Source organism: Rhincodon typus, chromosome 41 (genome assembly GCF_021869965.1).
Source record: "Rhincodon typus isolate 14 chromosome 41, sRhiTyp1.1, whole genome shotgun sequence".
Lineage (NCBI taxonomy): Eukaryota > Metazoa > Chordata > Chondrichthyes > Orectolobiformes > Rhincodontidae > Rhincodon > Rhincodon typus.
The window spans coordinates 7,173,038-7,186,162 of NC_063372.1; positions in this window are offsets into that span (position 1 = coordinate 7,173,038).

Genomic DNA, 13,125 nt, shown 5'->3' on the forward strand with positions numbered 1-13,125 from the left:
TCGTCTAAATCCTGGCTGGGAAGATTTCTCATTTTGTTTGCCCCCGCCCTTGTACATGGTTTTGCGGTTGGCTTCAATGGGACGGTTTTTTAAAATAAAAATCCAGTTGTCGCATCGCGATACCTAAAATGTGGGTGAAAATTTGGGTCATTCTCCCGCAAGGTACAGGGACTTCACTCTTTTTGCTGTATTTGATATATCTTCAACCATATTTCTGAATCTTTACAGGCAATTTAATCTGTAAAACAATATTTGATAGATTAAAAAGTACTGTAAGCCTTCAGCATTATCACTTTTGTAAGGTCTCTGGATGATGAGACTAGGTTTTGATAAGTGTATTTAATAGCATTTGAATGAAATCGGGCCGATAAGCTTCAGTTTTCTTTGTTTTATTATTTGACTTTTTTAAAATCCCAATTTTTTGCGCAGCACGTTCAGATTTTGGAGAGTGAATAATTATGGCACTTGCATTCTGAGGATGTTTGCCTCGTATTTAATGTAAATAATTCCTTGCCATACCGTGGGTTTATTGAGAAGATTTGATCTGCTATGGGCAACTTCCCGTTGGCGGAGAAAGAAAAGTAACTGGTAAATCGGTTGAAAGGTTGTGATTTGTGAAAGTCCTGAAAGTTTGTAGTTGTGAGTATTTTGTTTGCAAGTCGGAAGTGGGGTTGGGGGTGTGTCTTCTTGGCCCTGGTTTTAGAGGCGCTACGTGGTTCACAACTGGAGGCGAACAAAAGGTTCGCTTGAACACTGGAATTGAAGCCATTCGAATAATCATGAAAAATGTCGTTTTAAACTGTTTATTTCAGACATTTCATTTCACATGATTCCAGAATCACAATCAAATAAACCCAGAGGCTTAATACATCTATTTTTGTCTAAAACTAGAAACTGTATTTGAATAAAAGGACTGGGTTTATTAAATCACTAACGGGCTAAATTTAATTAAAACATACACAGCCCCATTCCCTGACCGACATAAACTGGGGGATTATATTAGAAAATCATTTCATTTAACAGTCTTAAAACGAAGTGAATTCCCGTGAGATTTTCTTACTTTTATTGGATTCTGGATTATAGACACATTCCTAACCACTTTTAAGAAATTAATGGTCAAGACTATTTTTTTAAATTTAGAAATCCCTTAAATTTATGAGATTGGGGAGCTAATAATTTGAAAGCACTTGCATTTATAAGAATTTCTTATTTTCTTGAAGGAGGTCCAGCATTTTGAAAAAAAAAGAATGGACATTGGTGCCACTAACCCATTGTTTAAATCACTCTGATAAAGTAGTTTAATTGAATATGCTGAGACAAACTTGCAAGAAAGTCAACCCCAAAAATATGTGAAGAACCCTGTTGTAGGTTCAATGTTAGAGAAATGGGTTATCTATTAACTCCATTCAATAGCTCAATAATTACTAATTGGTTTCTGACACCCCTCCCCTATCTTGAAATAGAATACTATCTGTCAGAAACTGCATTTCTGTTGATGTTACCGGCACTACGAGCGCCTGCTGCATAATAGTAAGAAAAATACAAAACATACTTTCAATATCACTTAATTGTGTGTGGATAATGAATGGTGTGTGGATAATGAAAGCTGGATCAAAAACAGTTGCTGGAAAAGCTCAGCAGGTCTGGCAGCATCTGTGAAGGAAAAAACAGAATTAACGTTTCGGGTCCAGTGAACTTTCCTCAGAACAACAGTTAAAAGCTGTGGAGCTGGAGGAACACAGCAGGCCAGGCACCATCAGAGGAGCAGGAAAGCTGACGTTTCGGCCTGGACTGCTGTGTTCCTCCAGCTTCACACCTTGTTATCTCAGACTCCAGCATCAGCAGTTCCTACTATCTCTAACAGTTAAAAGCTGTTCACTCTGATCAACAGAAATTATGCTACTGTCCATAAACAACTTTGAGGTGTACCTTTGGGCTTTATTAACTTTGAATTGTACTCTAGTAATTCACTATGTTATTTAGGTGCTTTTATATCAGCACTTGTGGTTTACAGATTTTATGAGAGTAGATGTCATTTTGCTGGCTCCCTGCATTTGCATTCTTACAATGGACTTTCTATGCTCAAAGGTAGAATCATGGACCCACATATTCCTAGGTGGATGATTTTGTCTGGATAAGGGAGCTGGTGCATGGATGTCAATCTCCTGCAATCCACACTAAATAAGTACCAATGTTAAAAGCATCTCATTAATCTGGTGGGACAAATGTCAATGTGTTAAGAACCCGGAGATCTAGACTTTTTTACATCATAAACATTTTACACATTGTAAGTATGTGCTTTCTCTTCTCTCTTTAAATGTTACCCTATGACCATCATGAGTCATGCCCTCCCCTTCCCTGTCCAGAGAAAGTTCTCTCCTCTCAAGAATACATAAATTTATACTCTCTAATATGGTTCTATCAATAACAACAGCCCTCATGTTACCTTGCCTAAACGACTGGTCTTTACGTGCATCCAAGTATCGCAGACTATTTGATTTGGCTGAGTTGAATACGACTCGCATCTGATATCCAGTGGCCATTTGGAGTGCTTCTAGTATTATCATGGCTGAAAACTGAAATCATAGATGAGAGAACCTAGGACCCTTTCTAGTCGAGATCACTTAGCACTGCAGTGCCCCTGTTGCATTTGCTCTGTTGACTTCGAGTCATAAAGATGTACAGGGCAGAGAAACAGACCCTTCGGGTCCAACTTGTCCATGCTGACCAGATATCCTAAATTACTCTAGACCCATTTGACCCTTATCCCTTTAAGCCCTTGCTATTCATATACCCATCCAGATGCCTTTTAAATGTTGTAATTGTACCAGCCTCCTCCACTTCCTTGAGCAACTCATTCCATACACTCACGACCCTCTGCGTTTTTAAAAAAAAAAAGTTGCCCCTTAGGTCCCTTTTAAATCTTGCCCTTTCACCTTAAACCTATGCCCTCTAGTTTTCGACTCTCTCTTCCCCCAACCCCCCCCGGGGGAAAAGACCTTGACTATCCACCTTATCTATGCCCCTCATGATTTTATAAACCTCTATAAGGTCCCCCTTCAACCCCCGACACTCCAGGGAAAATAGCCCCAGCCTATTCGGCATCTCCCTATAGTTCAAACTCTCCCACCCTGGCATCATCTTCGTAAATCTTTTCTGAACCCTTTCATGTTTCACAATATCTTTCCTATAGCGGAAAACCAGAATTGAATGCAGTATTCCAATTGTGGCCTAACCAATGTCCTATACAGCTGCCACATGACCTTCCAACTCCTATACTCAATGCACTGACCAATAAAGGCAAGCATACCAAATACCTTCTTTGCTACCCTGTCAACCTGCGACTCCACTTTAAAGGAACTATGAACCTAGACTCCAAGATCTCTTTGTTTGGCAGCACTACCCAGGACCTTACCATTAAGTATATAAGTTCTGCCCTGATTTGCTTTACCAAAGTGTAGCACCTTGCATTTATCCAGTTAAATTCCATCTGTCACTCTTCGGCCCATTGGCCCATCTGATCAAGGTCCCATTGTACTCTGAGGTAACCTCCTTCGTTGTCCACTACACCAGTAATTTTACTGTCATTTGCAAACTTGCTAATCATTCCTCCTATGTTCACATTCAAATCATTTATATAAATGACAAAAAAGAACAGTGGACTCAGCATGGATCCCTGCGGCACACTACTGGTCGTAGGCCTCCAGACTGAAAAGCAACCCTCCACCACCCTCTGTCTTCTGCCTTTGAGCCAATTTTGTATCCAAAAGGCTAGTTCTCCCTGTACCTAAATTATTTGGTGGGGCAGGGAGGATGGGCTGGTTGTGCAAAGGGGATAGGTAGGCTTACAAAGCAAAAAGGAGATGGTAGCATTGCAGGCCAGTTATTTAGGCAATGATACCCATAAAGTGCATGTACCAACATTTAGATAAATACTGCAGAAAATTAAGATCAAAAGAGGGGGGAAAATTATCAAAAAATTAATATATCTACTCAAATGCATATGATATTCAGAACAAAATAAATGAATTAAGAACACAATTATAAGACTATAAGACATAGGAGCAAAAATAGTCCGTTCAACCCATTGAGTCTGTTACACCATTCAATGAGATCATGCCAGATCTGATCATCCTTTAACTCTATTTTATTACCTTTTCTCCACAGACAGATTTTTAAATCAGAAAATCTGTCTACATCTCCCTTGAAAATATTAATGACCCAGCCTTGACCGTTCTCTGCAGTAAAGAGTTTCCAGATGCACCACCCTCAGAAGAAATTCCTCCTCATCTCGGTCATAAATGTGCAATCCCTTATTCTGAGATTATGCCCTCTGATCCTAGACTCTCCTAGAAGGGAAAACAACCTTTCCCTGTCACGTCGTTGAAGAATCATGTATATTTCAAAAAGGTCACCTCTCATTCTTCTATATTCCAACAGTACAGGCCCCAGCCGTTCAACCTCTCCTCATAAGACAGTGCCTCCATACTTGGTATCGGCGTAGTGAACCTTCTCTAGATTGCCTCCAATGTCAGTATATCTTTCCTTAGATAAGGGGCCCAGAGCTGTTCTCACTATTCCAGCTGTGGCCTGATCAGTGTCTGTATAGCTTTAGCAAAACCTCCCTACTTTTACATTTCATTCTCTTTGAAATAACGGCTAACGTTCCATTTGCCTTAAACAAACAATGAAACAGAAATTGCTGGATTCCAGCTTTCATTGCTTCTTTCAAAATTTATTTCTATTTTTTTTTCTGCCCATCTTTATTCCCACCTTTTTATTCCTTAAGTTATTGCTTTTGTGCTGAGATACAAGTGCTGATAATCCTCTGCTGGTTCAGCCAAGGAACTTCTTATTCATTTGACCATGATGTGAGTATTGATGGACTCGCCTATGTCAAAAACACCATAATTGAACAAGATTTTGTCTTTGTCCGTTGTCCACATACACAGATTTCGTGTAATGGTTGCTGTATCGCTAGCTCAAGCAAGAACATGTGTTTTTTATTCTCTTCTCCATGCTAGATGTGCTAAGGCCGATTTTGTAGTTATCTGCTTAACGGAGTTAGTCAGAAACTAGGTTTTAAACTTGGAATATTCTTGATTTATATGGCTCACCTAACTATAAGCTCACCCGTGGGAGCCTTTCTTTGGTTAATTGCTACAGATACACAAAGATAGCAATTTTAAATTTTAGAGGCATTACTATTGTCAAAGGCTTGCAATTTGGAATTTATGTTAAAGTGGTCAGCCTGAGACTATCATCAATGACAGTGGATAATAGAATGAAAATAATCTTGATATGCTCCTTTTGGCTCAGTTGCTACAGGCAGTGCATAACTAGGTATACAGGCTAGAGAGGCTCCAGGTGGTCAGATGCTTCCAGTCCTTGTCCTTGTGTTGTTGTCCTTTATGGCCTTGCTTTAATTCTTTTCTGTTACTTACTCCAGCCTGACAACCCTGTGAGAACAGTGTAGAGCTGGAGGAACACAGCAGGTCAGGCAGCATCAGAGGAGCAGGAAAGTCAACATTTCGGGTTTAGGGTGTAACGGTATTTAAATGGGGAAGTGATTTGATATGGTAGACACAGAGAAGCTGCCTAAGGCATAATCTTCACACAAATTTATTTGTAAATCTTTTATTCCCATGGCTTTGTACAATGTATGATTATGCATCAAAGGGACCCCATTCTTGGAGGCCTGTTAAAAACATCTAGATGCTTTCTTGAAGGAGCCTGACCCAGTCGTTAGTTGGTATTACAACATTAAGATTCGAAAGTAAACTCCTATTTGTTCAGTTTTATTTTCAAAATATAATGCCAACATGGTTATTAGTGTACAGAAGGATATATTATTTGGGTTTGTTGCTGAGTAGCAATTGTTTTTAAATAATGGCATGATTGGAGGAATGACTGGGTAATTCTATTGGTTAAGGAGCTCTTCCTCTTTTTGTTACACCCTCCCATTCTGAAAGCACTGATTTCAGATTTGAGAGAGTTAGAAACAGAAAATAGGAGCGTGAGTAGGCCATTCAGCCCTTCGAGCCTGCGCCAGCATTCAATATTATCACAGCTGATCATAGAAACCCTACAATGTGGAAACGGGTCATTCAGCCCGACAAGTCCACACCGCCCGTCTGAAGAGTATCACACCCACACCCATTTCCCCTACCCCTGCATTTCCCTTGTCTAACCCACCTAACCTAAACATCTCTGGGTACTATGGGCAATTTAGCATGGCCAATCCACCTACCCTGCACATCTTTGGACTGTGGAGGAAACCGGAGCACCCGGAGGAAACCCACACAGACACGGGGAGAACGTGAACTCCACACAGACAGTCGCCCGAGGCTGGAATCGAACCCGGGCCCCTGGTGCTGTGAGGCAGCAGTGCTAACCAGTGAGCTACCGTGCCACCCCGGTGATCATCCGCCTCAGTACCTTTGTTTTCGCTTTCTCCCCATACCTTGATATCCCTTTAGCCTTAAGAATGATATCTAGCTCCTTGAAAATATTCAATGTTTCAATCTCAACTGCTTTCTGTGACAGAGAATTCCACAGGCTCACCACTGTCTTTTCACCTTAGTCCTAAATGGCCTATCCTGTATTCTTAGACTGTGACTCCTGTTTCTGGACTCTCTGATCATTGGGAACATCCTTCCTACATTTACTGTATCTGGTCCTGTTAGCATTTCATAGCTTTCTATGAGATCACACCCTCATTCTTCTAAACCCCTGTGAATATAGTCCTCATGGTCCAGTCTTTCTTCACATATCAGTCCTGCCATCCCAGGAATCAGTCTGGTAAGCCTTTGTTGCACTCCCTCCATAGCCAGAACATCCTTTTTGAGGTAAGGGGACCAAAACTGCTTCAGCAGGTGTGGTCTCATCAGGGCCCTGTACAATTGTAACAAGACATCCTTGCTCCTGTACTCAATTTTTATTGCTATGAAGACCAACATACGATTTGCCTTCTTCACCGCCCGCTGTACCTACATGCTTGCTTTCATCGACTGTGTACAAGAACACCCAGGACTTGGTGCACCTCCTCCCTTTCCCAATCTATCACCATTCACATAATAATCTGCCTTCCTGTTTTGTTACCAAAGTGGATAATCTCACATTTATCTACATTACACTTCATGTGCTATGCATTTGCCCACTCACTCAACTTGTGCAAATCATACTGAAGCATCCCTGCGTCATTTTCACAGTTCAACCTCCCACCCAGTTCTATGTTGTCTGCAAACTTGGAGTTATTATGTGGGCACTTGTATCTTGACCAGGTGACCATTTTTTGAGAATGTTAGTAAGTTACTAGATTACAGGAGATGTTTGAGTTAAGTCAAATTTCTGCCCTTAGCACATATTCAAACACATGCTTTCTGAGAGACAATTGGCCATCATTTAGGAGTTGGAGCCCTGGTTGAATTTTCTTCCTCCTTATCACGGTGGCATTGATGCAGCCGTATGACAGCTGCTATCTCCTTTGCAGAGAATAAGCAACAGTATAAACTTCAATTGAATTTGGAACTTTCTTGATCTTTTATGGCATAGACCATTAGCTGGCAATGTATTACAGAAATGTCTTTTACGTGATGTTAATGTGTTGGTTTGGTGCCAATTTCATGTGAGGCACAGTTACAATAATACACTGCGTTATAAAAATAAGTGGGAGTTGCCTCTGTCAAAAAGTAAAATTTTGTTTTCACAAGAAATAGTCCAGTTGAATTCAAGGTCATTGTAACCCAGCCATAGACGTGGCCACAGACCAAGGTCCAGTAGGAAAATTGAGCGTGATTCGGCAGTTTGTCTCCACATTTTAGTACCCAAATGACAGGGGCACAGCTAACTTTTTTTCTAGTTTACAACTTGATCCCCATGTTTCTTTAATTTATGTTCTGACAGCATTGAACTTGGCAAGGATGATCTAATTCAGATATGAATAATTTCAGCATAAAGTACTACACTCTCAACTTTGTAATCAAGTAATAAGTAAATGTCTATTATGTTGTAGGAGCTGTTATTGAACACCATTTATTTGCAATTTTCTGCTCTCATCTTGAATACTTACTGTGCCACCTAAATTGGTATTGTCAACAAACTGATAAATATAGTGAAAAGATGAAACCCTGTGCAGTTTCCTGGGAGATATCATTTGTCATACCCTGTAAATATCCATTATTCCCTTACTTTGCCTCAGATTCCATGTGCTTTCATTTTTGCTAACAGTCCTTTGTATGGAACCTCATCAGATCCCTTCTGAAGGTCCTTATAAATAGCATCTGTAACACTCCCTTATTTATCACACCAGTAACCTGCTCAAAGAAGTTAAACTGTTAGTTTGACACAACTTGTCCTTAAATCTACGCTTGCTGTCTCTGATTAATTTACATATGCTGGAGTACTGTCAGTCAGTTTGTTCTTAATTACAGATTCTATTACCCTTTTTAAGCAATATTATGATTCCAGGTGGAAGGAGAAGATTAAAAAGGTTAATGTGTATAATGTGGGGAAGTGCAATAAAAGTAAGCTGAGAAATATTTCTCTGGTTTTAATCTATAGCTGGGAGAAAGCATTTTATGATGAATGTACTTTATGTTCCTAGGTAGTAAAAACAGTGCCTAATGTGGTTCTAATCTGTAGTGACAAGATCTAAAGTTCAATTTCTGGTCAGTGCCAATGTAGTGGGTCTCAGTTGGGCAAGCAATCTGAGGTATTAAATAGGCATGTGAACTATGAGCGAGGACTAATTAGTCATGGTTGATTCGCAAGTGGAAAAGCAATAGATTTGTATATGTGAATGTCTAGGAAGAACAAGATTAGGTTTGTTCGTGATGAACAGTTGAATAGCCTCTGAGCAGTCATTGTTCAACAACAATACAAATTAGCATTTATATAATATCTTTTAAAACACTTTGAGGCACTTTACAGAAGAATAATCAGATAAAATGTTATACTGAGCCAAAGCAGGAGATGATATGAAGGTTGACTGAAAGCTTGGTTGGGGGTGGTTTTTATGGAGGCTCTTAGTGGAAGAGAGGGAGATTCATTTTAAGGCCAGAGCTTGACTTTAGGGCCTAGATGACTGACTGCGCAGCTGCCAATGATGGGGGCAAAAAGTGGGGGGATGTACAGCAGTTAGAGCATGAGGAATGCAGAGTTTTACAAGGGTTGCAGGGCAAGAAGAATCATAGACTCTCTACGACGCAGAAAGAGGCCATTTGACCCATTGAGTCTGCGCCAGCCCTCTGAAGAGCATCCCATGCAGACCCAGTCCCCACCCTATTCTCATAACCCCGCATATGCCTTGGCTAATCCACCTAACCTGCACATCTTTGGAAGTTAGAGGTTAGGAGTGTTGAGGCCATAAAAAGAATTGAGCTCGAGGGTGAGCATTTTGAATTTGGGGGAATTGGGTCCAAGAAGCCAATATAAGTCATAATTCATCATTTGTGACTCTGATTAGGGCCATTTCGATGATGTTCTGAGAGAAAACCTGAGTGGAGATGTGGAGTTGTGGAGAGATGGACACTGATTTGAATGTTGACAACATGTTTTAGGACTTGGCAAAGGAACAGGCATTTGGAGATGGAACAGTAATTCGCAAGAAGAGGTGGGTGGAGAGTGGAGTTAATGAGGAAGGGAGAAAATGGTATTTGAGGAGAAGAAAACATATTTGCTTGTGCATGGATCAGGTTCAGGAGGGCTGTATTCCAGTGAGAATCTGCATTTGGGTGATGAGAGAAGATTATTTGAAGGTAATGAAAAAGAATTTTTATGTTCACTTTCTCCTTTTAAAAGACAAAGGAAGAAATTGTTTGCACGTAGCAAACAGGTGTATGAGTGAATGCTTTACATGATTGTTCACAATACCTATTTAAATTTAGAGCTGAATCAGCAATCAGTTAACAAAACCATTGTAAGCATTTAGGAAACATTGATGGCCTATCTATTCCTCTTCCTGATTTGTGAAACTACCTTGTAGTGTAGTCAATGAATTCAGTATGTGGTTAATCTGGATATGCAGGTTATATTATGGCCTTCAGTCTTCCCAAAATCGATAAATTGGTTTCATGTCATGGTGCGATTCCTCCAAATGTAACAAGTTTGGCAAATGACAGCATAATGATGCCTAAATACCTAATCTTGTCTGGTCTCTTGGTTATAGTGAATCCTATATAAATAAACCAACCTGATCTGCAGCTGTCTGTAACAAGGGTGAATAACCACCATTCAATGAGCGCAGACAGATCATGGTTTTATTTTTAATGAACTGTTAACACTGATGAGAAAGATTGTATTATTTGTCAGAGGCAGTATGGACCTGTGATAAGATAAATTATTTATTGGTGCTGTAGTGATTGGAACCAGGTGGACCTTGTTAACTGAGGTTCTTGATTGTCTCATAACAACCCCAATCAGGAAAGCCTTGGCTGACCAATATAACCAGGAGGTTAAAATCTCCTCAGTGGAGGACTGACTCCAAGCTGGCTGGCCACAGCAAGTATACTATACACTAGTAAATAAGGGTGATTTGGTGATGGGACACGGGCCTCTGTGCAGTTGTTTCAGTAGCAACGGGAGAAAACAGGACATGCCTGAAGAACGTTTGCTTGCAACTGTCATCTTGGAGTTGGGGTAAGCATTTCTGGCATCATGCCTCTATTTGGGGAGCTTGACTCATTTGACCCTGCTGTCGAAGACTGGGCCCAGTACGTCGAAAGAATGCGATATGTTTTCCGGGCAAATGACATTGGGGCAGATGAAAAGCACCGAGTAAACCTTCTGACTGTGTGTGGACCTGTGGCATTTTCAGTTATTAGGGGCTTAACTTTCCCAGAGGCACCAGACACTAAAACCTTCCAAGAGTTGACAGGGTTGGTTAAGGAATATTATGCCCCCAAACCACCTCTAATCGTGAGATGCTATCAGTTTTATTTGTCTGTTAGAGAACCGGGGCAATCCGTATCAGGATTTTTGACGAAGTTATGACGACTGGCAGAGGCATGCGATTTTGTGTTAACCCTGAATGAGATGCTGAGAGACTGTTTGGTATGTGGGATTAATGACGTAACCATGTCAGAAGCACCTACTACCTGAAGCCCAACTGGACTTCAAACAGGCACTGCAACTGGCCTTGTCATTAGAAAATGCAGCAAGTGGAGCATGGGAACTACAGGACATCCCAATGGAAGTGGACACCCTCACCTATCCAACTGAGCTTGGGAACACCACTTGAGTGTCGGCGATTGCAGAGCCTCATTGCAAGGCACGTCCCGAGCAAAGGGACCCTAGGCCAATGCACAGCAAAATACTACAGCAAAGTTGCCTTGGCCAAGTGGCTAAACAGTTCTTCGGGATCTAGGTCAATGAGCCATTATAGTTGCTGCTGGTATGTGGCCTTGAGACAACAAAGGAGACCTATGAGGCCTGACTTGAGTAGGAGAACACGGAGGCTGTTACCCAGGAGAGTGTGCACCCTGGAAAGTGCTACTACATATGGGTTGGAACAATTAAATTACTTAGTGACACCCAAATCAGAGCTATTTAAAATTAATGTTCAGTTAAATGGTCACCCAGTTCCCATGGAGGTCGATACCGGCATGGCTGTATCTGTGGTTGCAGAATCTATCTTTAACAAGATTTGCACGTGTGTCCGACTGTTAAGCTTGCGCAAGACCTCAGCCAGACTGATAACGTACACTGGGGAACTGTTGTAAATTAAGGGTACGACTTTGGTTCTGGTCTCCTATGAGAAGCAGTTGGTGCAGTTACCACTGATTGTAGTAAAAGGCTCGGGCCCAAGCTATTGGAGCAGAATTGGTTGAGAGAGATTCACCTTGGTTGGCTCAACATTTTTCGATTGGAAAATAGCTGTCTCAGTGAAGTCCTAGTGAAATACCCCGAGTTTTTCAAGAAGGGCTTGGGACTATCGGAGGGGTCAGAGCCACTTGACGTGTTGAGCAGGAAGCAATTCCAAGATTTTGCAAGGCCTGCCCGGTGCCATTTGCCTTGCGTGCAAAAGTAGAGGTAGAAGTCATGAGGCTGAAGAGAAAAAAAATCATCAAACTAGTGCAGTTTGCAGAATGGGCAGCACCAGTCATACCGATTGTGAAGCCTGATGGTTCACTTTGCCTTTGTGGGGATTTCAAGTGAATGGTAAACTGTTTCTGACAGCATAGAGGACTTGTACACAAAATTGGCAGTCGGGATGGCTGTCCTTTACGAAGCTGAACATGAGCCACGCCTACCTGCAATTGCAACTGGATGAGGAGTCCCAGAAGTATGCTACAATTAATACCCATAATGGTTTATATCAAGATACTAGACTGCTATTTGGGGTATCATCAGCCTGCGCCCTTTTCTGGCAGACCATGGAGAGCATTTTACAAGCGCCACCCCAGGTTTCCATTTATCTGGATGACATACTAATAACAGGGAAGACCAATAAAGAGCACTTGGAGAACTTGGACACAGTGCTTAAACATTTCTCCTAGGTGGGCGTACGCCTTAAATAGGAAAAATGTGTGTTCCAGACACCCCAGGTCACTCACTTGGGTTACAGAGTCAACAAAACCGGGGTTACACCTATTAGAAGAAAAAGTGAGGGCGATCAAAGGAGCTCTGGCTCCCACGTCTGTACCAGAGCTTAGGTCTTTCCTTGGATTAGTGAATTATTACAGAAAATTCATAAGTAACCTGGCCTCTATCTTGGCACCCTTACACCTGCTGTTGATAAAGGGTCAGCCTTGGTTGCAAAGCCAAGAAGTAGCCTTTAGGGAAGTGAGAAAGCAGCTATCGTCATCTAAGGTTTTGGCCCACTATGATCCAAAACAAGAAGTAGTGCTGACATGCGATGGCTCACCGGTGGTCTAACAGAGAGGAACGCCAATGGCGCAGGCTTTTGGATTTTGGTTGATGCTGAACACGAGTATGCCCAGATAGAGAAGGAACGTTTGGCGGTCATCTTTGGTGTGAGGAAGTTCCACCAGTACCTTTTAAGGACGGGAATTTGTCCCAGTAACAGATCACAAACCCCTGTTAGGGCTACTGAAAGAAGACAAGGCGGTGCCACCCATAGCTTCCAGTCGAATTCAGCGTTGGGCCCTTATTCTCAGCTCAAGC